This window comes from Crotalus tigris, unplaced genomic scaffold (assembly GCF_016545835.1).
Source record: "Crotalus tigris isolate CLP2741 ecotype Arizona unplaced genomic scaffold, ASM1654583v1 scf7180000024438.1716836, whole genome shotgun sequence".
NCBI classification, from domain to species: Eukaryota; Metazoa; Chordata; class Lepidosauria; order Squamata; family Viperidae; genus Crotalus; species Crotalus tigris.
Genome location: NW_024100607.1, coordinates 574,825 through 602,664, shown reverse-complemented (window position 1 = coordinate 602,664; position 27,840 = coordinate 574,825). Strand labels below are relative to the sequence as shown.

The window sequence follows — 27,840 nt, the reverse complement described above, 5'->3', positions numbered from 1 at the left end:
AGAGCTACAGAATTCTTAGTGGTCTAACGTAATTGTTATAATGTAACAAATAATATGATACTACACTTCCTCTTTTGCTATTACTTTTATGTATGAACTTGAAAATAATATTTTTGCTTCTGAGCCAAAGAACAGATCTTAAGTAGGCAGCATTAGTTTTAATCACGCAGCAACAGGTTATGATACCTTTCTCAGCTTATATTCCCCCAAGGCCTAGATAAAGAATGCAGGAAAGTAGCAATTTTCAGTTGCAATCCTTTACTGTTCTGTGGCATATAATATTTGCAGTGATATGAAATGCTACAGGGTTATAAAAAATATTTTTAAAAATGTACTAAAACCTTTTCCCCCTTTCAAAGGGGTACATTGATTGTACTATAACAACTAAAGAAGGAAGAATAAATAAACCTCCTTTCCAAAGGCTCAAGTTTTACCTTGCAAAAATTGCTGGAAATTACCAGCTTTTTAAAAAGAAGTAATGATGTGTATTCTTAATACCTCTTCTTTGACAAACACAGAAAACAACGGCTTTCTTTCTGAAAGTACATTAATCATTGATTCTATGCAGATGGAGAGAAGAAAAAGCAAATTCCATTTTTAGCAAATTTCCCTAAAGTGGAAGGATGGCATATTTACCAAAATACAGGAATTTACTCTGAATCACCAGGCCACTTGGTTCTAAGGTGAGAAGGTGGAAGTCTTCATCTGATGCCTCTGTCCCATGTAGCATAATGCTAAGTTACAGAGTCCTGACTGATGTGCCTTCTGAACATGCTTCACCTAACCCTCAAGCAATATACTAATGATGTCCTGAGTTTGAGGAGAGCTGATAATATCATCTTGCATGATGCAATTTAACCCAGTTTCTCCATTCATGATAACTGTCTTCTCTTTCTTCAAGGCAAGGGAAAAGACAATACTGTATGTTCATGAAGTTTATCAAGCCACAACCGGCATACATCCCATTCTACAATGTTTTATACTTGTTTTAGCAGACATCACAGAGTAGATTAGCAGATTATATGATTTGATGGAAGAAAGTTAATTTTACCATTTGTCCTCTTTGAAGAGAGGTCTTGACCTGTGGGGGAATTGTTTTCTCTCCAGCAACATCAACTGTGTCCTTGAGGCCATCCTGTTCAAAACAATCTCTTTATTTTTGCTAGGGATTTGCTGATGGATGTTCTGTAACTGGAGAGAGGAGGGCAATGTAATTCTCTTCTGCTAGTGGCCATTAAAAATGTTGGTTATACTATCCTTTTGAAATCTGGAAGATCTGTTTTGCTGAGATTCTACTCTTACTTCTTTGGGTGCTCTCAGAAGGTAGCACTAGGAGGTATGTGCTAGACCCCTTGAGAATATTCTGGAGGGATTCTCCAGAGTTCCACTCAGCGTTCTAAATTGTGTGATATCTATATGAAGTCATATGGGAAGGTTAGTAAGTTGGGATTTAATTGATGCTAGGATGCAATGATATTCATAAGCTAATGATATTCAGGTGAACTCCTTTCATCTGAGTCATGGGTTGAATATTTTTCTAGCGTAGCTTCTCAGCCATAAGAGATTAGATTTGGAAGAACAAGATGAAGCTGAATTTGGATAAAGAATTCTTGCTATTACTGCAATATGCTTTTTAAAGATGAAATCTCCCTTCTCTTTAACTGGGAGAGGATCATCAGTTCTTCAGTGAAGACCAAGGCAGGAAACAAATAACACATCAACTATTGAAACTTGACTATTATAGGCCATGGTGTGCTGGAGTTAGCTCATACCAACTCATGAGAGCTGGTTGTTTAATTTTCTGCAATTTTTCAAGCTGATTGAGAGAAGAACTGTGACAATATGCCTTGCACATCAATCAGCTGTTCCATGGCTAGTGGTATAATAAGATAATGTAAATGGAGCTGGCAGAGCTAGTTCTTAAATATGTACCAACACACCACTACTTATAGAGTAAAATAATTGAATACTGAAAGCCTGACAGAGATTCTCTGTCTTCCATCTTATATTGCAAGTGACATTTAATTAACTCCATAAATATTCAAATACTATGATCTATTGTGAATATTTTGCCAATGAAGTTATTGTTCCACATACCTAATCATGCCAGTTAAAAATACTGGAGACATAGGAAAATTGTACGGTGTTAATCTGTATGGTAATGCTTATACTTTGTGCCAAGAAGCATAATAGAAGAATGCATTCTTTTTTTTAATCCAAGTATATTCTAGATAGTTTTCAAAATGAACATGTTTTTCATTTTCTTTTTAATTCCCAAATGATAGAATAAGTGCAGTTATTATGGGAAGACAATTTGCATTAATAAAACTTTTTGATATGTCAAAAATAGGAGAAGTGACTATAGAACTTGGCAGTCATGAAGCTGGCCAGAGCTTTAAGGTCTGTAGAATCTGATTGGCATGCTGATGCAAGGGTCCTAAATTACAGTTATCTTTACTTCTGCAACAATCAAAATAATGAGTACTTATTATGGGTACTCATGGTCATTCTCTTCCCACATGACCAAAAAAAGTGCAAAGAATGCAATCAATTATGTCAAGTTTTTTGAGCTGTTATTGGTCCTACAGTAACAAAAAAACCCAATTTCACTCAAAACTAAAGCAAAAAGCAAACAGTTCATCTGCCCTGTCTGACAGTTTACAGAAACAAAACAGATCAAGAGGGCTCATATGATGGGAAACTATGCGAGGAAGATTTAGTTGTAAAAATATGAACCAAAGCATTGAAATCTCTCAAATGCTTTCAAGTTCCTTAGCCACCATTCCTTTATTGCATTAAAAATACCTTATAGAACTGTGAAAATGAAATGATCATATGGGCAATGAACACTCTTGCCAATAGCTAGATGCATGTTGCATGTTGCTATGGCAGCTTGAATAGGGGAGATAAGTTTTAAGCTACATGCAAATATAAATTCCAGGTGGAGAATGCTGAAACCCAGGAAAGTAATTGCTGTTCTGAGGCCAAGATAAAAAAAAATTGAAACCTCACAAATGGGAAAACAGATCACCCATAATGTTTGCAATTTTTTTAAAAAAAAAAAATATGCCAGCATTATTGCAGTTTCAAATAAATCGCAGCTGGGTCAGAAATAAATTGACTAATGTCTCCCAAACAACGTTGACAGATCAATTAGATTCAAAACTGATCCCAAACAAAATACTGATGTGAATGTGTTTCTATGTAGCAATAGCACTTAAACTTATATACTGCTTCATAGTGCTTTACAGTCCTCTCTAAGCGGTTTACAGAATCAGCATCTTGCCCCTAACAATCTGGGTTCTTGTTTTGCCAACCTGGGAATGATGGAAGACTGAGTCAACCTTGAGCTTCTCAGAATCAAATTCCTGGAGTGAGCAGTGTGTTAGCCTGAAATACTGCATTCTAACCACTGCACCACCACGCTGCTCACCTTATTCCACATCTTAGCTGGAGATGCTAAATACTGAACCTGGAATCTTCTATATGTAAAGTATGTTGTATGTTACTGGTTTAGAATCTCAAGATCATCTTATGAAAACTTTGAAAGATATGCTAAGTAGTCACCACAAATAGAATGTCTGCATTCCTCCAATACATACATACATACATACATACATACATACAAACCACACACACACATACACACACACATGCCCTTCCAATCAGTTTTGATTCCTGGAGACAACATGGGCAAATCCATGCAACATTTTCAAAAGTGATTTGTTGGTTATTGTTATTATTATTATTAATTATTATTGCCTTCTTCTTCCTAGATCTGAGAAATATATCATATGATATATATATATGATATATATCATATCATATTGTATCATAGTGTAGCGCAGTGTAGCATAGCATAGCATAATCTCCATGGACTGTTTTGGATTACCATTCAAAATCTTAATTTTGGCTTGATATGGTCCTTGACTGACAATGCTTGCTATATCTTACTGAAATGTTTTGCCTGCTGTTCTAGTTAGCAAGATTTTTAACATATCTCTTTTTAAAACTACACAATCTATGTCAATCAATGCAATCTTCCCTGGAAGAAGAATGCTCCGTTCACATGCTATTATTCTAATATTAAGTGCTAACTTTACAAAACTGTGTCTTAACAAATGTCACTTTATATTTTGCATTTTTTTACTTGAATTCAAAAATCCCAGTATAAAATATACATAGATCTTTCACTGGCTCTGAAAAATATTTCACATAAGATTTGGAATGTATTCATTTATAATATATGAAGTTGCAAGAGGGAAAGGACTCAGCTGATTGTGTGTGTGTGTGTGTGTGTGTGTGTGTGAGAGAGAGAGAGAGAGAGAGAGAGAGAGAGAGAGAGAGAGAGAGAGAGAGAGAGAGAGAGAGAGAGAGAGAGAGCATGCATACACTTTAGAATTATTTAAATCCCAATAGAAAATTATTGGCACCAAAACTGGCAAAGCAAACAGTGAAAATGTCGTCTATATGTAGTTTTTTTTTCAAGTGCCACCACTTGTGACACTTAGCATGCATTCCTGAGAGAATTTTGTTGACATTTTTATTTTATTTTTTTATTTATTAAATTGATATGCTGCCTATCTCACTTTCTGGGTGGCATATAAATACTTTCTGGAATATTATATATTTTCCATATATCATCATATGAAGAGAGACTTTTTCATAATTCTTATTCTTTAATGTCCCTCTGTCAGTGTCATCTGAGGGAACAGTTCTATGATATGAATTGCTATCTTTCATGATGAATCTTACTTTTTCAGGGTGCAAGTCTTCCGATAGTGTGACATAACACTTCAATAATTTAAGCCTTAGGCCATGGAGAAACACATTTCTTATTAAAAGCCATGGGGATATAGGCTCCAGAATGCTTGAGGGAGACAACTGTAATCTGCGGAAATCAGTAAGCATTTGGCAGTGACTTCAATGAATCTGGCCACTTTGCAGTAAGAAATTATACCCTGCAGAGAAACACAAACTTCTGCAAGCGTAAACAAAGAAAAATTGACTGGCTTTGCAAGATCTGCCAGCAGATACTTGCATTTTAAAAAATCATTACCAATAGGTGGTATAGAGATATTACATATTGGGTCCTAAATGTATTTTCTTGTTTTTATGTCAAGGATTGATTTCAAATAATTTTCGATAGATATTGACAAAAGCAACACAATATTTATTTTGTGATTTATTTGAGAAAACAATATACGAGTAAAAACAATACCTTACTAAATGGCTACAGGACTTTATACCCACTTTTGAGTTTTTTCTTTTATCAGTAACATATACTGTAGCTGTATGAATACAAAAGTAATATAACCATATTATTGAGATTAATTTGATATTGATATCAACTAAGACGATGCCCTTCAGATGAAATCTTGATTCTATACAACTACTAATACCAAGATATTAAACTCCTAAATACCTACCTGATTTCTTTGACAAGTGAGAGAAAACTCAACTCCTTTCAACTCCCTGAGTGCAATTCCTAGACTGCACATACCGAGAAATAGATTTGTCTGCTATCCATCAATAAACCTAAGTTGCAAATGTTTCAGAAACACTGTGACAATGAATTGTTGCTACTTCTTTTTCTTAACTCAAATGGAAAACTTGCATAAATACATTATTTTACTTTTAAACTGAAAATAAATGAAACGTACAAGCAATCCTCCTTCAAATTACATCTTCAGTATCCCTTTGTATTGCTTTATTTAACTGAAAGCCATCTTTAATAGGTAGCAATCTCTAATGAAACAAAAAAACCTGAACATGAATTCATCTTATTGATTTTTATGAAAGACCCAGATACAAAATTTATTTATTTGTTTCTTTGTTTACTGCCCATTTCCCTCACCAAGGGACTGTTATATTTATGAGAATCAAAAGTTCATTCAAATCAATGCCTATCTAAAGGTCTTCATGTTGTATTAATCTGTCCCAGAAATTAAGATACCAATTTATAGGACTTCCGAAACCTTAGTTCATGCAGAAAATCAAGGCTTTCTTGTATTAAAGAATTCATTCACATTTCAAAATTTTTAGTCTTGTTTCTGCCATCATGAGAATCTGGATAGCTGCAGGACATGGAATCTACATCATTAATAACAAGACATACCCCATTCCCACTATCACCTTGTATCTGCCTGACTCTAAAGAGGGGTGCCTGTGATCTTCTTGCTTTATAATGCTTTCCTCTTAAACAAGAAGAGAAGAGAACTACATTTGTGTCCCCAACCTTACTATACTGTATCATTTGATCAACTGAAATCAGGGAGACTAATAATGAGTTCCAAATAATGTTACAAATAATGAGTTCCATTAATTTCAGTAAATTTACTAAAAATATCACCAATTCAAAAACCATTTAGTTTTTGCTCAACTTTAATACTGCTCACACTGACCCCTTATGAGTTGAGGCAAGGATTATGTTCCATATTACCCTGAAGTTACATTTGTTCTGTTCCTTTTAATTGTATGAAGAAAGAGTTATTACAGGTGTTATTCTCATTTCAGGAGAGTAACTTGGTATGCTACTTGGACTTGTAGGAACATAATGCTTCCTGTAAAGCTAGCAAGTACATGCTTTTCACCTAATAAATCCTTTATTCTTCTAAATTAGGAGAATGACACCCATAATAACATCAACCCCAAAACTGCCAACTGCAAACAACTAAAAATAATTAACAGTGTTTTGTTTAGATGTGGAATCCCCTGGAAGCAATTCACCAGAATGTGATTTTTAGTACCAGATGTCACATTCACAAAATTGATGACCCAGTCCTAAAATCTGCTGTACCAAAATAATAATTTATTAGGATTATTTTGTATAAAACAGGATAGCCATAAATAATCAAATCAAATTTCAAATAATCAAATACATTTAATTTTAATTCTTAAATCAAGTTAGTTTTTGTTCTGTCTCTGCCTGTTCATATGAAACTTTCTGGTTCAAAAATATATTTTATCCCTGAAATATGGAATGTTTTCAGCTAGAACTTCTCCAATCTAAGAGACATGACCTCTCTACCAACATTCCTATAATCTACTCTTGTCCCTGAGCTTAGGACAAAATATTTTCTAATCTTTTAAGTTTTTACTTTTTAAAAGCCCCATTTATATTTATTATATAAATATAATAAAAGAAACTTTTTGACCATATCCATGTATCTACTTGAATATATGAGAAAAAAATATGATGCTGGTACAATGCAGAGGGGTTCATTTTGGAGATTCAGCAGAAGCCATATTAGGAGAATGCATAGCCAACATAACTGGAGAGAAATCCTACTGTGAACATGACAAGACTATGTTTTCCACTCCCTGAAACTGCTTCACTGCTTCTTTTTCTTGAAACATTTGACATCTTACAAGAGTAATTAGCCAAATCTGAATCTCAGAGTGAATGAGGAAAGAGTCGGTAACATATGCAGCCTTTAAGGTTTGGCTAGGTGACAATGAAGCCACTTGAGAGAAAATGAAGCCACTTGAGAGAAAAGGTAATTATTTACTTATACAATGGGATCATAGCCAATTGGCTAACTGATTATTCTCAATCTGCAAACCTCCTCCTTCTTTTAAGCTGGCCAAAGATCACCACTAGCAGAAACACTAAAGACTCTACTTTTACAGCCACAGTTCTTCCCTTGGGCCACCAGTGGATGGACACTTCTTCCATCTTGCCCTGAAGTGCTTTGATGATCATCTTTGGATGTTAGTATTGCTCTGCTAAATGATGCAGTTAGCATTTAGAAGGCAAGATGGATCCCACACATACTCTTTAGTAAACTCCATGTCCAAGTTTCTTAATTTTAGTTTCACTATAATCTCCTCCCCAACTACTTTTTTTTTTTCTTCCGTTCTCCAAAGGGCCTCTAGGCAAGAAAAGCAGGAAGAAGAAGGGGTAGAAGGGAACACTCTGCCAAGTGTGCATGGAAGATCTCCTGATCAGTGCCTGGCAGAATCACTGACCTTGTTCTTGCTAGTAAAACATGCACAGAAATGGATAAATTTCATTTAGTCCATATACTTTGGCTGTGCCTTGTACTACAATGCTTAAAAAACATTGAAACCATTTCTTTTGTTGTTGTTGTTTCTAATGTTCATGGCTTTAGGTAGAAAAAAGCATCCTACTTCTCACAATTTCAAAGCTTCATTTAAAGTTAACATTTCACTGCTTTTAATATCTCCGCCATTCCACCCCCTCATCAATGCATAGGCCTACAAGGATCTTGGTCTGCTACAGATGGCTTCGTGTTCTTTCTGCCAAATCTGAAATTGCCATAAAACTTGAAAAGAGCTTGAGGTTGTCACTGCATGAAAAATAGTATTTTCAGGAAAAAAAAATTAAATATCAGCCTTATCCTTTAATTGCTTAACTTTAATCTTGTTTCATAAATGAACTTTTTTTACCCCAAACCTTGCCTCAAAGCTTCCGCTAACATAACATAAAGGGTAAAATAAAATGCAGTGATGTATCAGCCTGATGTATATTCTTTATCAACAATAACAATTGCAAAAACAACAACAAAAGAATAATTGCCTAGTTCCATTTCAGATATGGTCCCTAACCCCCCTATCTTTTTTTTTTTAATGCAGATCCTTATGTTGTAAAGATATGGAATCTAATCTCTATTAGAAGAGGCAAAAATAAAATGTGCAGTTCTACAGAAAGTGAAATCTCTGAACATTTATGTTTCTGAATTGTTCTTTAACCCTCTGGGACTGTTGTTTAAAGATAAGTTTATAAACTTGAATAATAGGCCTATTCACATCTAAATGCTTGCTCATTAGATAATAACTTTCATTGAAATTTCCACTTGAATAAATATAAATAGGAATGTGCTCTCCATCAGTGGGTATGCAATAACAAACATTATAAGAAACACAAATGATGAAATTAATATTATTATTGTTAGTGATGGTACAATCTATGCCACAAATGAAAAGATCAAAGACAATTTCTTGAACCACCAAATAAAATGTAATAACAAAGGGACAGGAGGAGGACTACGAGGCCATTAAGTCTAACTTGATGCTCAATGCAAGAATCCAATTTAGGCATCCTTGACAGATGGCTGTCTAGCCACTTCTTCTTGAATACAGCTGATGAAGGGGAGCAGCCTGTCACTTTTCTGCATAATCAGTTCAAACACTAAACTCTTCTTACTGTTAATAAGGTTTTCTAACATTCATTCAGAATCTGCTACCCTGTAAATGAAATCCATCATTCTGGGTCCTGCACTCTAAGATCTCATCTCTTTCTGCAATAGAATAAAAAGGCTGCTTTCACATGTGATCAATAAAGATCTTGCCTAATTTGAAATTAATTGGAAAATGCTAGTGTGTTCCAACTGACCCCTCTAAAACATTCTATACTTTATTTTTTACCAGCTAACTTGCTGATTCTACTTCTTATATGCTCTTGTTTAGCAGCCAAATCCCCCATCTTTATATACACTCAATTGTTCTTTCCTTGCTGTTATCCATCATTTTCATTTATTTTATATATTTCATTTATTTTATATAAATTAACTCCAGAACAACATGGGCAACTTGCAAATTAAAAGAAAGAAACATCACAATATCAAGAAAGATAATAGTCACCCAGAAGGAACAATAAATTTTTTTTATCCAGTATAGTCTCCAACTTAAAGGGGCCCAAACCCCCAAACCTGGAAGAAGAGCCAGGTTTTAAAGGCCTGTTTAAAGATAGACAGGATACTGGGTGCAAGGCAGTGGCTTTCCATTCTTTTTTTCATTGCATATCATCCCCTCTTCTTTCCTTTCGTGATACCATAGAAATCAATCAATCAATCAATCAAACAAACAAACAAACAAACAAATAAATAAATAAATAAAAATTTGTGTAGGTACACCCTGATTGTCTTGTTAAGTGGAAGTCTTTTCTTCTAGTATTGTATGTGGTTGTATTCTATCCATTCCATGCTCTTTTTTGATCCCTCTTTAGATCCTATGTTAAATAGGAGAGTGGTTCTCTAATTTATTTAAATAGACTGACAAGATTAAATAACTGGGCATTATTGGAAGTATTGGGAACTGAGTGTAATTCATCTCACATCCAGCTGGAAGTCTGATAGATCACTCGGTGAGATATTTCACATAACAGTTCATGTTTAATCCCTAGTCTCCTCCTCAGAGATTGCAGAATGCCTTAGAGATGACTTTGGAGAAACTATGCAGAATTGTTTTCTCTTTTTCATGTGGGCTTAACAGGTGATTTTGTTTCCATAACCGTTTCTGCATAGTTTCTCCAATACCATTTCTTTGGCTCTCTACAAAAATAAACTGATTGCTTAATTGGAGAATGGCAAAGTATTGGGTGGGTTTAAATTTGTCAAAACTCCTTTAATCCAATCCATAATGGTGAATCTCAACAAAGTTGACATCCTTATTGATGATACTCACACTGAAGACACTATAACAATAACTTTTTGCAGATGCCTAAAGACAGGAGCCTTTCATAATGGCACCAATATATAAAAAGATACACTGTACAATTTAATCCACCAACTATTGAACAATCAACTTATCATCCACAAGCGGTATGCCAAGGGCCTTGATCAGAAGTTCCTTGACTGTTTTAGTCATGGAACAAGCAGGTTCTAGGCTACTAAACAGGCCATTCAATTGAGGACTATTATATTACCCTATATCAACTCCTTATCCCCAGAAGTCATAAAGTTCCATCTCACATATTTTTTAAGAAAAATATGTTAATGGTTATGCTTTACCAGCCTGTCAACCCTATGTATGTTTTATTGGCATTAAACTTTATGTCCATCTTATTGATTTACTCTTGTTTTATAATTTTGATTTTTATTATGGATCTTTTGACTTGGGTAGTAATGATAATGATAATAGAGTTGGAAAGGACCTTGGAGGTCTTCTAGTCCAATCCCCTACACAGGCAGGAAACCCTATACCATTCCAGCCAAATGGTTGTCTAGTCTTAAAAAGTTCCAGTGTTGGAGCATTCACAGCTTCTGGAGGCAGGTTGTTCCACTGATTAATTATTCTAACAGTCAGGAAGTTTCTCCTTAGTTCTTAGTTCTAGGTTGCTTCTCTCCTTGATTATTTTCCATTTGTTGCTTCTTGTCTTGCCTTCAGGTGCTTTGGAAAATAGTTTGACTCCCTCTTCTTTGTGGCTACCCCTGAGATATTGGAGCACTGCTATCATGTTACCCCTCTTCCTTCTCTTCATTAAACTAGACATACCCAAAAAACTGTAGAATGATTAAATAAATATTTGGCAGAAAATTATTCCAGTTTTCTATAGAGTCTTTCTATACTACTTTCATTCATCTGAAAATGGCTTTTGATTCAATTATCTGGGAGAAGCTGTGGAGAAAATTAGCAACTTCATATATCAATTACTGCTTCCTCCAGCAGTAATGATTCTCCATGAGAATAGCTTCGTGTATGTGAAAAACATGATTAATGATAACTTGACACCTGCATTATGCCATTTAATTTTTACGACAATAGTTATTCTTCACAAAATATGAATTCTACTGTCCACCCTTTTGTATGTTGATAGTGTCATCTTAACACCTATAACACCTTATGTGAAGATTTCGAAGGCTAACAATATACTGCAGTCATACACAAAAAAGGGAAATTAACTGTATTAAAATAAAAGTGATGGCATTTAGTAATTACCGCACTATTCATCTCTATAACTAGAAAAGTAATGACCACCAAATCAAGCAGATCACAACTTTTAAATATATAGGTATCAGTTTCCAATCTACTGCTTCCTAGAAACATCAAGTCTATGAATTCACAACATAGGCCATCAATGCAATAATCAGATTTGCAAATTTTTATGAGCAATAATTTGTGCCTGCAGCAGACACTTTTTTTTAAAGCTGAAGTGTTATCCTAAATCTAAATCTAAATCTCCTAAAAACACCAATTTTGCACTTAACTCATTCAGAAGTAATCCAGTTTAAATTAGTGAGAAGCATGCTCAATCTTCTCTACTCACAGAAGATTCATTGCTTGGCTGCAATTCTAAAACTGTAACCTGCATGAAATTTTGCTCTAACAAGTACTGAGAGGAACAACTATTTGGGATTGAGTCCCTGGTCCAATTTATCTTGGTTAACACAGACACTTCCTCCTAGAAGAAATGCATAGTCTCTAACCAGTATTGTATATTGTGACTGTCAAGCCACTCTCTACTTATGTTGGGCCCACATAAAGTTAAGCAGAGAGACTGATATCTATAAAACAACACATCAGAAAGCTTTTATTATTGCTTCATGGAACCTTAGCACCCCTTTTACATCATCCCTGAATATTTTTCTAATTAATTTATAACATAAGCTCATTTATTATTAAATCATATAAATTTATAATATGGTCTCTGCTCCCTCTAGAAGGTCATTCACATCAGTAAGATATAATGTTCTATTTTCAAGTGTTGGAAGCAAGGTTCAATGATATCCCCTTCCAGGAATATATACTTGTATCCTCAAGGAGTCTGAATCACTTCCACATGTTCTCTGGGACTGCCCTCTGTACCTTGTCTGATATGTAGAACTAATGTCTTTCCTTTCTAGCAGATGAAGCATATGAAATGATCTCAATCAAAAGTGTGCTTTCTATTAAAGAACCCACCTATTGAAACCTCTGCAAAAATCTCAGTATTTTTTTGCCATCATGGTTAGAAGATGCCAAGATTGATTTGCCTTCACATATTTTGTCATACAGGCTGGTTTGTGATACCGGTGTGTTGTTTTTTATAGTATTTTTTTTCTGTACATTGTCCTTATGTTTATTGTAATTTCTTATTTGATTGTTGTAATCCCCCAGAAATGTTGAGATTCAGGCAGCATACAAGCGTAATTTATTACAGGTAGTCCTTGATTTCTACCCAGTTATTAAGTGACCATTTGATGTTAGGATGCACCACTCTCCCCAAAAAGGTACCTATAAGTTGATTCTGAAGTTGCCACAGCCCCAGCCCCTCTGCAGTCATGTGACATCTGGTGTTTGGCAACCAGCTTGAATTATTTAATTACTTATTTACTACCTTTATTATTTTTACAAATAAGTCAAGGCAGTGAACACACACAATACTCCTTTCTCCTCATATTTTCCTCACCATCTGTTTTCCTCAACCCTGTGACATGGATTGGTCTGAAAGAATAACCGACCTAAAGCTGCCATTTATGGCTAAGACAGAACTTGAACTCCCAATCTCCCACTTTCTAGCCTAGTGCCTTAACCAGTAAACCAAACTGGCTCTCCAATACTCTCCAAGTAAAGACTTGGTTCCAAAGTTCTGACAGCCCCCACCCCCTCTGTGGTCATGTGACAGAGTGTTAGACACTCAGCCACCAGCCTCATTTACTGCTGTTTGCAGCATCTGGGGTCCACATTTTATGATAGTTTTGCTGAAAACCAGCATTTATTTCCATTCTTTGGCAAAAACAGCTCATAGCAAACAATGGGTTTGCTTTATGACTGCAGTGTTTACTTTATGACTGCAGTGTTTGCTTTATGACCATCACAAAAAAAGGATATAAAATTGGATCAGTCACATGGGTGAGCCACTTTACAATTATCACAGCTTATGACAATAATGGGCAGGCTTTATTATGGGATGTAAATTGATTCTACCTGTATCATTATGTGCTAGTAATTTATAGTTTAATTCATGGTCTAAAACTGGTAGAAACTTAAACTAACCAAGGACATAAAAATTATTGCAGTAACATCTAAGATTACAGCCAGTTCCAAGAAGGGTGAGGGGTTTTTATTTTGTAAAATTAGGGTGTTCAGGTCCAATGCATTTATAAAGCTAATAAATAAATACATTCATCCTAAACTTTATTAAGATTTGTTTGCAACTGTGTGGGTCATGAAAACTATACCTGCACAAGATCCTATTCTCTAGCTCTCAGATCATGATTTGAAATTGACAGCCAGAAGGTGCTGTATATTCCTCACTTTGAACACTTGTCCTAATGGTTGGGAGCAACTTCACTTCTGCAAGAACAATAAACTCTTTGAGATCCTGTTGGAGTGTTCTCTTTGGAAATGAAAATAATATTTAAGCAGGATCCAACTGTAGCCCTTTACTAATCTCCTTTTCAATACTTGCAATTGAGTTGTGGACATATGCTCCTGTTTCTTTAATCATTACTCATCTTCCACTCTCATTTTAGGTTGTAGATGGGACAAACATGACTACATTTGCTTTTTTTGTATAGAATTGCATGTTTGAAAAGAAGGGATGGTGGTGAGGTTTCAGGAGGCTTTGTAATGTGTCTCTCTTATTACCAGTTCCATTGTAATAGATTTGAGCAGTTTCAGTATGATTCTCTCCATTTCAAGTAATCAAAACTCCAATCTTCCTACAAAAGGCTTATAATTTCATAAAGTACTCTGACCCCTTTTCTATCAGCACTTGAAACTTTAGTGAAATTCTCTTTTTTTTTCTACTTATGTGGCTAGATGTGTCATGCTAGTCTCTAGTTTTCAAAGTGAATATTCAAACTATGAACAAATAAAGAAAATTTTAGCATTTTTTCCTGCAAATCTGAGGTGACATTTCCCTTACTTAGAGATGCCTTATCAGAAAACTGCATCTTTGATACTGATTATATGAAGCTTTTACCAATATAAATACAAATAATTTTAAAAGACTACATAGAATTAATTTTACTGTTAAAACACATCTGGTGTTCTGAAAGTCTTTAGCTTTCTTCAAAGAAACAACACATAACTAAAGAAATGACAATCTTTCTTTGATTTAAGGGCACATATAAGCTAGATTTTAAAAACACATCTTTCTAAAGCTCCTTTTGGGTAGGTTAAGGCACATGACCTTAACAACAAGACATAAAGCAATATGCTAGCACCTTAAATTGTTAAAGAATTGCAAACCATACAGAAGATCTTAGTGCAGTGGTTCTCAACCTTTTTAATGCCACGACCCCCAACCGGTCGTAAGTTGAGGACTACTCAACCAATCGTAAGTCGAGGACTACTCAACTGGTGCAGCACCATTTGCAGAATGGGACTTTTGGCGGGCTCAGCAGGGCAGAGACAGCCTGGACAATTCCTATTGGCTTTTGAAAGCCAATAGAATTAGACTCTATTCAAGAGAGTCTATTCTATTGGCTTTCAAAAGCCAATAGAATAAAAGGGAGTAGCACAGCTAAGGAAAAGGGGAAAAAATGGTGGACTGCATTGTTTGGCGACCCCCGTGAAATGGTCGTTCAACCCCAATTGGGGTCCCGACCCACAGGTTGAGAACCACTCTTAGTGGATCCGGTGTTTGATAGTTTTGAAATAAAGCATAAATCTCACAATAGTATTGATCCATAATCTTTTGGGCGTTGCAAAATCATTGCCATCGGTGTAAAGCAGAGAATAAGGTGTCTGCTTTTCATTGCCATTCTTGATGCTCTTCTCTTGTGAAGACAAACATGTCTCTATTGTTTGCTGTATAGTGTAGAAGAGTATTTTTCTACCTGACAGCTTTAAGAAGTGTGGACTTTAAATTCTAGAATTCATATTAACCAAGGAGTTCTGAGAATTGAAGTCCATGCACCATAAAGTTGTCAAGTCTGAGAAACACTGGTGTAGAATATGGTTTGAGAACAGATTGACACTTGACAGAGAATTTATATGAATTTAAAAAAATGCCCTGCTTAAAATGCTGGCTTTATACACAAGGATAGCAGCATGAAAGAAGAGAGGAAGACAGAGCTATCTTTTTCGTCTTTCATTATTATACATTGTGGCAAATAATGTTTAGAATGCCTGAATAATGTTTGGCTTCTAGATTGGGAAAAAATGGAACTGCAATCAGGAACTTGGCTCCTTGGGAAATTATAGTAGTGATCAAAATGTAGACACTGGAAAAATAAGTGATTGTCAGAACTGAGATCAGTGCACATTGATTGGAGAAAACATTTCAATTTCTATTAAATTTAAAAATACAATGCCATTAAGAGTTTCAAACAGATACTTGAACCTGGATGGGTTAGGTGTATGCTGGGCTGAAGCTGACCTCACTTCACACAAAGATGACATCTGCAATGTAAGAGTGCTATCATATGTGCAGTCAAGAAACATTTACAGCCAAAGTAAGAGCATATAAAATAGTCTATCTACAGGTTATCCTCAGCTTATGACCATAATTGGAACAAAAATTTATGTTACTACGCAAAACAGTATGTTCTTTTTTGCCTTGTCATTAAGTAAATCTGGCTTCCCCTTTGACTTTGCTTGTCAGACATTGGTTGAGAAAGTCACAAATAACAATTGCATGATCCCAGGACACTACAAACATTGTAAATACATGTTGGTTGCAAAGCACCCAAATTTTATTCACATGATTGCCATAAGTCTGAGAACTGGTCATAAATTACTTCTTTCAATTTATTGAAATCCAACTTTTTAAAACTTCAAGCTGAATTTTTAAAAACACGAAGGCTACATTATCAGGAAAACTTCTTACATTTTTGCTGCAGGAATCCTGATTTCATGTTGCTGAAACAATAAATCCTTCATTCTGAACTGCTATGAATTTTCATTAATATTCTAGCCTGAGAGAAAAATTACAAACAATAAATAATTGTTAGGTGAAGTGTGTGACAAATACATGCATATCCAAATACCGTGAATGAGTCCTAAGAGAATGGAATACATGAGTGATATGAGTGGACCTTTATGTAAAACTGTGTTGATACACAGCAGATATTGCAAACATGATTCTGAGGTTTACAGTGAAAATTGATTTTTTATTATTCTATAACATTTAAATCTATACTAATTGCCAATTGTTACTTAATTATTCAGGATTTCTCGATATTGTTATAATGATTAAACCTAATCTAATGATGTACAGTATACTTTGGACAAATTATAAGAGGCACAGCTAACCCTTTTTTCTGTTTATTAAAATACTTCCAGTATTAGTTCCCAAAAACACAATGGACAGTATACTTTAGAAACAATGATAATCAGAAGCAAAACTAAACTCATATGATTATTAATAGATAGCTGATATTGTATAAATGGGAATTATCAAATAACTCAGTTGTCTTTGGATTATTTCTGCATGTAAAACTATTTGATAATTTCAAGGCAATTTGGGAAGGATATGTAAATTTGCATAATTTTATTGTAGCATGGGAGTGGTGCAGAGAGACACACTGAAAACATGTTTATCAAGGCATCATAAATCAAAATACAACTCTGAAGTATTGCCTGGATAATGGATTTCTATAAAAGATACACATATAGTATTTAAGCAAAATGGGATGATATTTCTTCCCTTAAAAAAATGTCTCTTTCAAAAGACTTAATAGAATAAGCCATGAATATTGACTTATGTGACCTACTAATAGCAGATATTTAGTTGAATAATCTTCTGCAATCATTTGAACTAAGAACTCATTTTTATTTCAAGGTAAGGAGAACAAGCAATCTTATTTATTTCAAGAAGTGGGGTGTATTAGGATTGAGCACTTGTATGCTTTACAAATAAAAAAGTATAAATGATACAAGTGATATTCTAATGACATTAGAGTCCCTTATATTGAAACGCCAATAGCAGTTTTTCCCAACTCAGTGTACTTTAGATGTGCTAAATTAGAATGACATGGCCATTGCGGAATATGGGAGATTATGCAAATCCAACCAATCTGGATGGCCCAAATTGAGGAAGGCTGTTTTGCATGATTTAAAGATGATACAGATACATCACAGCAGTTCTGTAGCCAGGAGCAATTATGCAATAAGAGCAGTAAAAAATCACTCCAGATATATTTCCAGAAGCAGCATTTACAACAACTATCCCTGAATAATTATTATGCAATTGCTACCCTGCCTTTCTTTGAAACTTTTATAGGCGACATTACAAAATAAGGAATTAGGATTAAAAGATTTACAACATAGATTAAAACCTAAAGAGCTGCCTATGTAATTTAATAAAAAGTTAGTCAGAATAAAAATATTTGCAGAATCTATCTGAGCAGTCAACATTCAATGCAAAAGGATTCCCAAACGTAAGTGGTGGGGTGTGGAAGAGGGATGTGTGCATTCATTAAAATAACCTATATCCCTGGTAATCATTAATCTAAACTTTTTTAACTGTAGACATCATAGCAATTCCTATAGATGTAGATCTATGACAGGGGTCTCCAAACCTGGCAACTTTAAGACTTGTGGACTTTAATTCCTAGAATTCTTTAGCCAGGATGCGAGTTGAAGTTCACAAGTCTTAAAGTTGCCAGGTTTGGAGACTTTAAATCTAAAGTCTCTAATCCAATGCCTTCCAGATACACTTAGTCTCTTAGCTGGAGATTATACGAGCTGCAATCCAACACATGTCAATGGTATGAGGACACATGAAAAAGGTAGGCTGCTCTATATAAAATAAAATAGATACAAACTTTTACATTGCAGTCTGATATAAACAGAGTAAACTTGGTTTTATCTGTCCCAGATCTTTAGTGAAAGGATTGCAATATTCTAATGTGTTCCCATTTCCTATATACTTAATACAATTCCTATGCACTTAATGCAAACATCTCTAGTTCTTGGGTGACAAGAAACACTTTTAGAATTTATTCTCAGTGCGGCCCATTTAATCTTCTTGTGCATCTTGTGATTGGTGGGTAATCTGTTAAGATCCCATGAATATAACAGAATCCCAAAAAATGTGACTCAGGCTCAAAAGTGGAGAAGGCCTCACAAATGCCATGGATCATCTTTATAGGTTTCATGTTGTCTTTGTGCTTGAAACAGTTGCTTGATACTTTTCAGGCTGCTGTTTCTCATGAAATAGCATGGTGTTTGAGGTGATCTGATGTTAAACAAAGGGTGTGTAAAGCCCATTTATATAAGGTGATCAACCATCCTCCTTTAGGGAGGACAGTCCTCCTTTTGTGAGTTCTGTCCTCCCTCAAAAAGTGTCCTCCTACATGTCCTCCTTTTCGATATTTGAAGACTAATCTGCAGGGCTTTTTTTTCTCATAGAAAGCTCAGAACGGCATTCCGGCACCTTTTTTTGATGGTTTTTTTTCAACTTTTGCATGAGCTGTGGCTTCAACTTTTCAACTTTTGCATTGGCTTTCAAAAGCCAATAGGAATTGCTGCTGAGCACGCCAAAACACGCGGCCAGAAAACTTTGCACATGTAAGTTGTCTGCAGCAAAGGCAAATTGGCAGGAACTTTGCATCCCTCCCTGCTACCCAACTACACCATCTCCTAGTTAGTCCCAAAGATACCTGGAGGAGACTGGAGCGGCGACGCCATGGTAACTTTCTCTTGATCTTCAGCCCTGCTAGGGCAATAATGGCTGCGGGCGCAAGAGGCAGGGGCGGCGGGGCTGCTGCGGGGTGGGGGTGTGAGGGGTGGCGGTAGCCGGCTGCCCCCTGTGCTGTGGGAGCTGCGGGCCTGCTCTACACAGAGCTGTGCAGGGTGGGCGGTGGTGCTGGCGGGGCGGCTGCAGGCGGGGTGTGTCAACGGCGGGCTACCCCCCGGGGCCGGAGCTGGTGCAGCTGGTGCTTTGGGAGCCACGGGGCCCGCTCTACATGGTGGGGGAGCAGTGTTGGCAGGGTGGCTGCAGGTGGGGGCACGGCATGTAAGCATAATTACAATATAAGATGTTATTGTTACAAATGTTTTTTATTATGCATTTACCATATTATAGTGTATTCTGTATTATTGTTGCAATGAATAAAATGTTTCTTTTATTTACGATATTTTTTCTTCAATTTATTTGTGTCCTTCTTTTCATTGTAAAAAAGATGGTCACCTTAATTTATATAACCTATTCATTAGTTTATGCTGGGGTCAGTAAGCAAAGAACGCTAATCATATTCTGCTTTGCAAGAAACATGAATGCATGAATCTTAAAAACACATCTAATATTAATATTCTAAGCCTATATCATGGATGTTTATTCACGTATTACAAATTAGTGTATTCTGCTAGAAAACTAAGCCTAGATTATTACAATTACTCCCCCCCCTCCTCTCAATTTAAATTGGTAACAGTCAGCCAGGTCTATTAACCTTCTCCCCTGTAAATATCTTTGTGGGAAATGTGATTTTATCTGCATGTATATGAGCCACAAGGCTTGGAACTAGAATACAGTCAATTGTGAAATGGAACAGGACATTACAGGGATTCTCCCAATCAGATACTGAATTTTGTTAATAGTATTAAAGTGTGCTGATTTTGGCAGTATTTCCTTTTTTGTTATTGTGGTTGTTCTGTCTCCTTGTGGGCCGGATGTGAGTGAGACAATTGACTTGCCTCTTTTTACTGCACGCAATTGTTATCTTCTAAGCAGTTTGTGTTGGGATTAGCAATTTGCTACCCCACTTTGGCAGCACTTCCTTAATCTTTCATTAGAGACATTAAGATTGTCCAGAGCAGGGGTAGGCAACCTTGGCTCTTTTATGACTCGGGGACTTCAACTCCAGAATTCCTAAGCCAACGTGGCTCAGCTTGGAAACCTTTCCCTTTCCCCTCAGGATGGCTGGCTCAGGAATTCTGGGAGTTGAAGTCCAGGAGTCATAAAAGAGCCAAGGTTGCCTACCACTGGTCCAGAGGCTTCAACTACTCCTAATCCCTAAACTGGTTTAACATTCCACCAAATTAATGTTATCACAGTTTCTTAATTCTGCATGTGTGTCTGCAGTCAGCAGAGATGCTCTAGATCAGGATTTCCTATGGACATCAACTCCCAGAATCCCCATGATAGCTGGGGAATTCTGGGAATTGAAGTCCATAGGTCTTAAAGTGGCAAACGTTGGGAAAACCTGGTCTAGACTGAGGCTTGAAGTTCTGAAACTAAAAGTTATGTAGCTGCTACCAAGAGAAAGAAAAACATCATGTAGAAAAGTTTTTAAAAGCTTGTATAGACTTTTATTTCATTACAGTGTATTTCACATTAAATAAAATAAAATAAAAGTAATGAATCAATTTATCAATGCAACCATATTTCTTCTCCCAAATCCATTTTTTGAGTCTATCTGTTTCCCAACTTCAATCCCCATATTATAGGTTTTTCATCCCTAATCAAAACTGATTTGACTTCTGCCCTTTCTAGTTTTTATTGTTTACTTCTAAGAATAATCTGAATGTGCAATGGCTCAAAGATATATACTCTATAAAACTTCTGCTAATAACAAAGTTTTTCCCCATTTATATTTCAATGTATTTCACTTACAATTATCAGGAAAATAGAATAATAGAATAGCTGGGTTTTTTTATACTCAGCGTCCAAAAGTAGTACTGGGTCATTCTATAACTTTCAGGGGAATAAACTCCACTGAATTAGCTTCATTGAATTGACACATAATTAAGGATTACAATCTCATAAACTTTCCTCACGAAAGTGCTACTTTTTAGTATTTCTTAAATAGATTGGTCCAAAACAATGTCAAATTTGCATTATAAGATGGTAGAGATCAAATTTCACTTCCATGATATACAGGTATTTATGGTTAAATCTTTCATGCACTGGATAATTGTTTTTTACTTTTTAAAATATGTTTTGGCATTTCATATTTTTCAATATTGCATATTCTTTTCCTAGATTAGAAAGCATTTTATTGTGGAATACTTGTCTTCCTCACAGTATTTGTAACTTGTAACTTTAATTTCTTTTTGGGAGGAAAAGCTAAGATTTTTTTCCCAAGCCTTAAACATTTTCGTATTTCTCTTCTGAATTCTTTTTCAGTTTTTCTTTTGCCCTTGTGACAAACGGCATAACACAAAATCCCAAGCTTCAGCAGTAATTTTAACAAATTGAACAAATGAAGATAGCATCATTTTTCGCTGCAGCATACTCTTCTATATTCATATTATTATAACATCATAATCAGTATTATTAAAATTCACAGTGATGAAATTCAATGCACATATACCTGTGAGTCAATCCTACTGAGCAGAGTGGGCTACTATTGAATAACCTGTACAGTTTCTGAAGTTCACATATGCTTGTTTTTTGCTATGCCCTCCTGCCACTCAAGAAATTATGGCTTTTCTCCTTTGGACTATAATAATAATAATAATAATAATAATAATAATAATAATAATAATACCTTGACGTGGTTGTGGGGCTTGTGTACTCTGAGGAAGATGAGAGCTATGCCAGAGGTTCAACCATACTGGACAAGTCTCATCAGAGGAGTCAGACAAAGAGTGTCTCTCCCATAAAAAATATGGTGAGACGTAAATTGCAGAATGCCATACCAGCTCGGACGTCGCCCGGGTTAACAAGGTCCGTGCTAGATATTGGAGTTCCTGGATATCTGGTGAAAAATGGGTTACAGGACTCAGGACTGTTGGCTGAGCAACCAGGGCCAGCAGCTGCAGAACTACTGGAAGAAAAGGTGTTTACCCGTCGCAGATACACAGTGATGGAAAACAAAGAAATAATGATCTGTTACTACAGATCAAGTCCAACAAGAAGAGGATATCTAAAACGAATGCACCAGTTCTGGAAAGAACAACATCCCGAATCAGAAATAACAGAACAGAGACTAGCAGATCAACGCCGATTTATAACACGAAATAAAGTATTCACAGAAACAGAATTGGACGAACTGCAAAGGTTTACCCAGGGCAAAGAAATCAAAGCGTTACCAATAGTAATAGGCTCCTTAGGTGCAATCCCAAAACAACTGGAGCACCACTTGAATACCATTGGCATTGACAAATTCGCTATTAGTCAATTGCAAAAGGCGGCTTTATTAGGAACTGCTTCCATCCTGCGACGATATCTGTAATACCATCAAACATCCACATCTGCCTATCCCAGGTCCTGGGTAAGGACTCGATAGGTAGACAAAATGCCAAATGCAGTCTGAACATCTGGCTGACTGTGCGATGATCCATAATAATAAAGTTGGAAGAGACCTTGGAGGTCATCGAGTCCAACCCCCTACACCAGGAACCCTACACCATTTCGGACAAATGGCAGTCCAGTCTCTTCTTAAAAACTTCCTGCTTCTAGAAGCAGTTTGTTCCATTGGTTAATTGTTCTAACTGTCAGGAAGTTTCTCTTTAGTTCTAAGTTGCTTCTCTCCTTGATCAGTTTCCATCCGTTGCTTTTGTCCTGCCTTCAGGTGCCTTGGAGAATAGCTTGACTCCCTCTTCTTTGTGGCAGCCCCTGAGATATTGGAACACTGCTATCATGTCCCCCCTCTTCCTTCTCTTCATTAAACTAGACATACCCAATTCCAGCAACCGTTCCTTATATGTTTTAGCCTCCAGTCCCCTAATCATCTTTGTTGCTCTTCTCTGTACTCTTTCTAGAGTCTCAGCATCTTTTTTACATTGTGGTGACCAAAACTGGATGCAGTATTCCAAGTGTGGCCTTACTAAGGCATTGTAAAGTGGTATTAATACTTCACGAGAACTTGATTCTATCCCTCTGTTAATGCAGCCCAGCACTATGTTGGCTCATATTTAAGTGATTGTCTACTAGGACTCCGAGATCCCTCTCACAGTTACTACTATTGAGCAAAGTACTCCCTATACTATACTTATATACTATTAGACTGACTGAACTCCTGATTTCATTTACATCAGTTCAGTTCGGGTCAGACTTTGGCACAAAGAATACAGTTTGAAGCCAAAGAGGCTAGTGCTAGGGGCAATTGATTTCATTTGCTTAGAGTTTTTGCTTGTGTACTCAGGAATTTTTAAAAAATGCCTTGGGGAAATATTTGCAAAGATTAACATTTAATAATTATTTTCAGTTTGGCTCTATTTTAAATGAATGATTGCAAAATTTCTCAGCCAAGAAAGATTACATTAAATACTCCTAATCTTAGTCATTTAGCAAAGTTCATATCACCCCCTGAACTAATTAACTTTGTAGTTTTCATAGCTTTATCTAGCTGAACAATTAAACTCTCCAACAACTCCATGTCTTTAATTTAATTTCGCTGCTTTTCCCAGGTGCAGAAAAAAATATGGAATGTCTTTTATCCAGCTTTTGATGAATAAACATTACTTAACTTCATTCATTAAAAGATATTTTTAAAACATTCAGAATATCCTAGAATCAAATTGCCAGAAATTGTTCATTTATTTCTTAGATTAAATAGGTCATAGAATTAAAAATAATTTCTTTCAACACGTAAAATAGTTTTCTCTCCATTTGACTTGGAAGAAAATTGTAACAGGCTCTCATCACCACCCTCACAGTTATGATTTAGGAGGACTTGAGCTTCTTAACTTTATCATCAGAGGGGTTCAGTGACATCAGGAAGAATTTCTTCATGATGGAGTCTGGTTGATTTGGCATCAAGACAGAACCTTTATGTTACACGGATTAATACCTCTAATAATGTTAACACTGAAAGATTTCAATTATTAAGCCTGAAATCCACCAATTTTGTTTGTGTTTTAAAGGTGAGGAAAGAATATAAACTGGAAGATTAATTGATCCATGCTTTTCTTTTTTATGGAAGTATATGCCATGAAAATCACATAGCCATCAAAAGTATTGAAAACCAATTTGATAGTTTTGTCAGAGATTGGAAAGAAAAAAAGTACTTCATACAAATTATTAGACTTATGCATTCAAAGCCCTATATCTACTAATGTTCAGAAACGTGAGGATACATTCCATGGTTCCTTCCAAATGGATTACCAATTTTAAGTAACAATCAACAGTCAGCAATTATAAATTATGGAGGCTACAGTCCATAACCAACACAGAGCCTATCTCTTTGGAGTTCATTTTTTATGATCAAGATGTTCTTAAATCTTGAAAGAGATTGAAACAAACATCAAGTCCTTGATTTTTCCCCTGCTATTTTGCATTAATGAAGTCACTACTAGTAGCCAAAAGCCAATCACTTATCGGCACACACATTTCTTATGTTCTTTGACACTGAAAAATGTTTGGCCTCAACCAAGGCTGCCAAATGAAAAAGCTTTGGTTCTGATCCATTCTACTGAAATGGAGGGACATTAATGAAATTAGTCTAATCTGAATGACTGTATAATATTTCCAGTTCAACTTATAAATATCCCCATATATCTTTTCACTGTTCACCAGCTGTTAATTTATACACTTAGAGATCCACATAATGTGATTATTGTCTCTTCTCACCAGTGCTTGGTTCTCTGTTGCTCCAGATGAGCAATACTGAGAGAGCTTTTCTCTAGAAACAAAACTGTACAGGCTGCTAAACTTGTATTTACACGTATGTAATTCCCCACATTCAATCAACCTCATCTCAGCAAGTTACTGCCTCGCAGTAATGTTCTTTGTTCCAGAAGGCATAAAAACTACCAATATTAAATTGGTCTTGTGTACAATTCAAATAATTAAACTGCAGTTCCTTCATAGAAGCCCTGAAATTACAGTCCACTAAAGTCTACTAAAGCTACTTACACCCCATTGCAAAAACCTATTCAGCAAAGAGAAAGCAGATTTGATATAAATGTCATACTTTATTACATGTGCTGTAAAGAAAAAACTCATTCTGAACAAATCCGCAACTAACAAAACCAATATAGTTGTCTACTCTAAGTGAAAGAAGAGATACATGATGCTTTTCAGAGCAACGTCCTCATGCAGTAGCCCTTTTTCTCACCCCAAAATATTAATATTTTGAAAACTTTACTAGATTATTGTTATAACACAGTTGCTGCCCTGAATACTATTGTCTCCAAATATTAAATTTCTTACATTAAAAAAACTTACCTTATACAGAACTAAATGCCAGCACTTAAACTCCTCTGAGCAATCAGTAGGTTAAAAACATGTGGAGAATATCCAGTTTCAAGCTACGGAAACAATCTTTCCAGCTGCCATTGGTCATTTCATTGCCAGATGCTGCAGACCATCTAAGTAGATAATATCTGTTAAGTATTCTAGCTTATCCAAGGTCCAATTTGTTAATCTTGCCTCGACTTCTCAGTTTTAGAAGTCTTCTGTGCAACTTTTTCTTGAGTTGCTTCCCAACCGATTTGAAAGATCTGAAGAGTAGAAAATTCATCAGGGGCTTTTCTTACACGAAAACTAATCTACGCCATCTAGAGGTCATAAGACTAGAAAAGCTATAAACAGTGGGATAACAACCAGAACCAGTAATGTCTTCATCATCAGGTTGTCCACTAGTATACCTGATACTGGTAAGTGTTTTCTGGTTAACAAGAATTCTAAAGATTCTTCAAAATGCAGATTGGTGGTGGACTTTTCTCAGTTTTCGAGGGGAAGTGCCAAACTGCACTTTCCAAAATACTGGAGCCCAAACCATCTCTCACTTGCAAGGATGCTGCCCAATGACATGTGGAGGATTTCCTTGGATATGTCTGAGGCGTTTTATCATATTCCTATGCATCCTCATTCTTCTACTCGCCTTCTTATTTCTGATGGGAGTCAAGTCTACGGATTTCGTAAAAGCGCTATGGGAGTCGGTCTTAGCCCTTTCCTCCTTACTATGCTCACTAACCTCCTTGCAACAAACATTCGTCGGACTTTCAATATTTTCTGTTTTGCTTATATGGATGACTTCATACTCTGTCACCCAAACTACAATTATATCCATGCAGCTAGTTCTGCTATTTGCAACCATCTACAAAACCATGGGATTGTCATAAATAAAGATAAAATGACTTTAACTCCAGCGAAAGAAATTAAATATTTGGAACTCACAATTTCGGCAAGATTATTAAGACCTCCTCAATCATATAGAAAAGAACTTATCAAATTATTAAATGACATAAATATAAATCACTGGTATGACTGGAAATGTATTCAATGGTTTATCGGAAAACTTGGCTTTGTTTTAGGATTTACGGTTTATGGATATGCGATTTTACAGCCTTTGTACACAGCAATGTCTGAACATTGTGATGTGCGTTTTACTTTGTATTATAAAAATGTATTGATAAAAGTGGTAAAATCAATCAAAAGCATTACGCTGAGAACAAAAAAAAAATATCCTATACCTAATTTTGCTGTTGATGCTTGTTTAGAATCATGTGCTTGGGTAAATTTCGAAAATCACTTATATAATACTTTGTATTTCAGAAATGATTATCCTATTCATGTAAAAGAATTGTTAATCACTCTGTATGTTATAGTTAATTTTCAACCTAAAGCTATTGAAACTGATTCTATGTATGTTTTACACAAACATTTCAATACTTTGCCTTTTGGACTGATGATGTTTGCTTATGATACCATGAGACACGTACGCATGTACTTTGTCCGAAGTCAAGATAACATCGCTGATCGGCGATGTTCACACCGTGGAACCAGTTAACTTTGATTGTTTAATATGATCTACTTTGTTCCCTTCTTTAAACCACTCAGTTCCCCTCTGATAATAGAAGAGCTGTTTTGTATTTTACTTACTAGTGAACTTTGCTACTAAGAGATCGGAAGTTATTCATTTTAGCTAATGATAAATATATAGATATATAACAAAGAGAAATCAGGAGATCGAAGAAGAGAAACTGAGTAAATAGTTTTCTGCTTGTAGTTGTCAGTTTTCTACTACATTAATTCCTAAATGTGTAAAATACAATAAAGAGCAGGAGATTTTCTGATCCTGCAAACAATAAGGTTCTTCCTTAGATCTTAGTCAAGCAAGCATTTTATCTCCAGTGCTAGTTCTCCTATATACAGTATAGTAGTCCTCAGCTTATGACCACAACTGGGACTGGAACCATCTTTGTTAAGTAAAGTGGTTGTTAAGTGAATTGTGTCCAAATATATAACTCTTTTTGCTGCACTTTTTAAGCAAACCAGCATATCCCATTGACTTTGTTATCAAAAGATGGCTGAGAAGATCAAAATGGTGATCA

General features: G+C 35.7%; 1 protein-coding gene across 2 annotated transcripts in view; it reads right to left on the bottom strand.

Moving 5' to 3' along the window:
* EDAR (ectodysplasin A receptor) overlaps window positions 1-25,987 on the bottom strand; it is a 104,194-nt gene extending 78,207 nt beyond the window's left edge. Inside the window, exons 1-2 of one of the 2 annotated variants that reach the window (XM_039331816.1) lie at window positions 25,730-25,987; window positions 16,502-16,589 (exon numbers count right to left, since the gene is read on the bottom strand). The gene's annotated coding sequence lies outside the window, so the exon portion shown is untranslated. The remainder of the gene's footprint in view (window positions 1-16,501; window positions 16,590-25,729) is intronic. The other variant, XM_039331814.1, reaches the window with a different exon arrangement.
* Window positions 25,988-27,840: the final 1,853 nt, after the last annotated feature.